Genomic DNA, 4,981 nt, shown 5'->3' on the forward strand with positions numbered 1-4,981 from the left:
CTTTGAGCATTCCTATCATTGACTTTGATAGGATTATGTACTGTTCCCTTACCATTTGCCTTGGTATTTTTGGAAGACTCCCCAACAAATCCAAGTCCAAATTTGATGTGAGTCGATCTTTGAGCATTGATAATGTCATTGAGCTTCTTACTGCTAGGATGCTCTTTTGGAGTAGAGTCCTCTTCAACATCTTCATTTTCTAAGACTTCTCTTTCAATCTCAGTTCTCCCATATTCTTCAACCTTAGCCTTTAATACGGCTAGCTCATCTGCATAACCATCAAATTGTGCAAGAATCTCATATTGCTCCTCTAGTTGTGCTTTCATAGCCACTTTCTCTAACTCAAGAGTATTGCAGTCAATGGTCTTCTGTGAGAGTTGATACTCAAGGTCATCTAAGGTCTTCCTTGACTCATTGGCTTGATCTCTCAACTCAAGAACTAATTGTTCTTGCCCCTTAAGGTCTTGAGTGACCTTTTTCACTTTCTTCCTTTCTCTTTTAAGCTCTCTAAGGGCAACTGTGAGTTCAGCCTCTAGATGTGATTTTTCATCTTCCTCTTCTTCTTCTGTAAAATCTTCCTTAGTAGAAGAATCTTCTTTGTTTTCTTCCATATCTATTGAGACCATGAACATAGCCTCATCATCTTCATCATTAGATGATTCTTCAGACTCTTCATCAGATATGTCACTGCATTTCTTAGAAACCAAACTTTTCTTCTTGTCCTTGCCTTTCTTGTATCTGTTTGAGAAGAATTTCTTTTTTCCCTTGAAATGAATTTTCTTTTCACTTTCATCTTCATCACTTTCTATTTTTCCTTGGTTAGGACATTTGGCTGCAAAATGTCCAACCCTTCCACAGTTGAAGCATTTGAAAGGCAACTTGTCTTTATATTTTCCTGTTCCCCTTTTCAACTTTCTGGTGAAATGAGCTGTAACCTCATCTTCACTCTCATCAGTATCCTCCACAAACTGCTTCTTCTTCTTCTCATTAATTTTCAAGTTTTTCATTGCCTTGAAAGCAGCTTGTTTGTCAGTGGACTTGCCCTTTTTCCATCTCATTTCAAGAGCTGTGAAAGTGCCATGCACTTGATCAAGAGTGATAGTGTCTAGGTCCTTTGCCTCTTCAATAGCTGACACCTTGGAGTCATACTTGGGCAACAAAGATCTCAGGATTTTTTGACAAACAACTGAATCTTCTAGATTGGCTCCCAGACCCCTAATGGAGTTGACCACTTCATTTACCCTGGTCATATAGGTGTCAATATTTTCTCCTTCTTGCATTAGTAGACTTTCAAACTGGCCTCTGAAGGTCTGAAGCTTTGTTTTCCTTATCTTTTCATCTCCTTCATAAATGTTCTTCAGTCTTCCCCAGATATCCTTGGCTGAGTCACAATCCATTACCTTAGCCATCACACTTTTATCCAATGCTGAGAATATTGCATTCACAGCCTTCTGATTGTAACAATAAGCCTTTTTAGCTTCACTGTCAACCGGACCTCCTTCAGGCTCTGTGTATCCATTCAGAACTGATACCCAAACATCATAACCTAGTGAACCTAGGTACGACTGCATTCTCCTCTTCCACAAGATAAAATCAGATCCATCAAACTTTGGTGCATGTCCTGAATAACCTTCACCTACCATACTGTCACTGCCGCTGCCTCTGGATCACTCAGTTGTTGATCAAACTATCACTGAGTATCGGCTCTGATACCAATTGTTGTAACCCGGAAGTCACTGAGAGGGGGGGTGAATCAGTGAGTTCAATTCCGATACCTAAAAACCTGTCCGATGTCTGGCCAAGAAAAACCTGATGTACCTGTCCCTGTTTGCACACAGTCGTATGCACACTCAGCCTCTCATAGGCACTTCCAAGTATGCACACCCATTCCACATTCCACGCACTTCAATATCAAATGCAAACAACAAACACCCACAACACAGGATTTTTACGAGGTTCGGCAATTTGCCTACATCCCCGGAGTAGTGCCTGTAAAGGCTTCGTACCTACTCAATACACTACTTTTGACTGCACCCACAGTCGGGAGCACCCACACCCAATTTTCTCAAGCCAAAGCTGAGATGGCACTCGTAGTGCCGATACAATGTGTAGCACCCACTACACGGGAGCACCCACTCCCGGTGCTTAGCACCCACTAAGCACACAATAAATAATACAATTAAATTGGGCTTATATCAATGCCCTACAGTCAAGCTTTGCCTAGCATATGCATCCACAACTAGCTAGCATGCTTACAGTTCATCCACAACTAACCTAGCATGTATACATTCATCCACAACTAACCCTAACATACATACATATATGTAATGTAAAATCCAGGGTTAGAGAATCTCACAACCGATGGCCTGGAATGACTGGAAACTTGTACTGACAAGTTTGGTGCTCACACCTTCTCTCTCCTTGGCTTCTTGCTCTTCAAAGCAAACACATCCTTGCTTTCTTCTCTTCTTCCTTGGCTTTGAGTTAATGTACCATTAACACACTTCAACCACCTCTTTTACCTCCTTTAATGGCCTAAGAACATTTATCATCAAGAATGCATGTTCATTCAAGGACCAACAAAGAGGGGGAAGCTTCTCCTACCAAAACCGTAGCTTTCTTTCACTCAAAACCCAATTTTCTTGCTTCCATGGTGTAGGGCTTGAAAAAACGAAGAAGCTGCAACTTGGTTCACCAAAATCCGACTTAAAATGAGGAAGATATGACCTTTTGAAGTTGGAGCAATGAGATAGCCCGAAATGGAATCTTCGTACGGGTGGCGTAGGCTACACCGGCGGCGCGCGCAACAGGGGCGAAATCTGACCGTAGATCTCATATACGAGATCTTATAATCCAAGCCGTCCGATTAAACCAACGGACAACAGATCCAAACCGTTAGATTTGAATCTTGATGACGTCATCATGACGTAGGCGCTGACATCGTCAGAAGTGTTGTCGATCTATGATTGGTTGCTTTTCCGGATTTTAAGGGAACTTGTCTCCCACTCACAAAAGTGATAATGCATATTGACCGTTGGATCCGAATCTTCCATGATGGCTTTAATCCGATTTCATGAGATCATTAAGATCGGAATCCTTTTTATACCTTCCATATACGCGCGAAACACAATAACATACCTTGATATAGTGTAGCGCAAGTGCATCAAGAATTATGCATCTAACCAATCAAATCCCACGCGCAAGCATCTATCTCGTCCATATCACACCAAAATCTCAGCAGCCTTTGGATGGGCATCAAGCCTACGTGGTCGAATCTTGACCATCCATTTCACTTCCCTTTACTCCTCTTTATTACAATCAAGCCCCTGCCTCCATATGTTTCAGTGCTTAAAGACCCCTTGCAACTCAGACCTTCAAAATCTTTAAATTACACAAAAGCCCCTCGAATTTCAAAAATAAATTCCGAAAAATCCACCCAACACCGAGAGCAACTGATGGATTTTCGGTTTGGATTTTCGAACCGACTTTACGGAAATGCTTATAACTTTTTCATATGATATCCGATCGAGATGAAACGAAGTGCGTTGGAATCGTAACTGGATGATCTACGACTTTTCAGAAGACTCAATCATCTGAATCGTCCATGTAAAAAGACCAAAATGCCCCTACACCTTTCCAATGACGTATCTTTCTCATACGGAATCGGAATGCGATGAAATCAGAACCGTTGGAAAGATTGTATTTTTTTCGTATTGTTACATGTAGAACACTTCCTTTAAAAAATTCATCTTCGATGCCGAAACTACCCTCGACTGCCATAAATGCCGTAACTTCTTCATACGGTATCGGAATGTGACGAAATCAAATGCACTGGACTAGGAAAATTACAATCTATCTTTTTCATGAAGAACTGATCTTCCAAAAATGTCATTTTCATTGCCGAAAATTCCCTCGATCGTAAATAGGCCAATTTTGCCAGTTTTGACCCAGAAACCCGCACCACCTATTAATGATGTATTAAACCACTCCATGCATACCAAGCTGCTTTGTTATCTCATCGGTGATATTGGATACTGCCATGTCATCATTTTCATCCACGTCACCCAAACTGGCCACGTCATCACCGCCACGTGGCCGAGTTGCCAACAAGGACAACCATAAAACAACATTCATTTCTTCCTTTCCCCATCTAAAGAAGCTTTGGATTTCTTCTAAGTAGTCCTTCCTCAATGATGGTTGAATCAAGCATGCAAGCTCAGAACTCCTCTAAGGTTGGATAAATCTTAACCGTCACGAACCGAAACACATGGAGGTCAACATCTCAGTGTTGTGACACCTGTCGAAGTAATTTGTGATCTAATTCCACACACCCAATCTAGCTAAGTACCAACATGTTTATGGATTCAAACAATCCTGGTGCCTCAATGTTTATATCCAAGATCCACTTTATGAATGTCACATCCAAAGAATCCATAAGTTTTTTGGCAACCATCATAAACAAAGGAGAGAGGTGATTTTTCAAAGCAATACTCATTAGCTATTGATGCAATCAAACTTTTACCACTGTTGCATCATTTTTTTTTTTTAATTAATCAAGGGTGGGGAATGAACTGGCCTTGATTACTTGTTCCGGATGGCGATCTTTGGGAGATGAAATCCTGTATAAGAATTTGGAGGACCATAGGTGGATGACGAATACCTAATGGCCGAATAGGCCAAGTGGTGATTCTTGGGGGAACTAAGCTATGATGTTCTTTCAGATACCTTAATTATTAATATGGGAACCTTCCAATTACTCGGAGGTTGTAAAGACCGCACTTGCACATGTCAAGTTGCCTACGTATCTCTTAAGAGGAATCAGATCTAGCGTAGTTCGGGTGGTCCACCCTTTCATACATAATATCTCTTGAGTTGGTACATATTGACCAGTCCGAACACTTCTTCTCCATTGAGGTCCACGAGTCTCACCGCCTTGCCTGGAAAGATCTCCTTAACTATAAATGGGTCACTCCAGTTTGGC

The sequence above is a fragment of the Macadamia integrifolia genome, chromosome 10 (genome assembly GCF_013358625.1).
Source record: "Macadamia integrifolia cultivar HAES 741 chromosome 10, SCU_Mint_v3, whole genome shotgun sequence".
Taxonomy (NCBI): domain Eukaryota; kingdom Viridiplantae; phylum Streptophyta; class Magnoliopsida; order Proteales; family Proteaceae; genus Macadamia; species Macadamia integrifolia.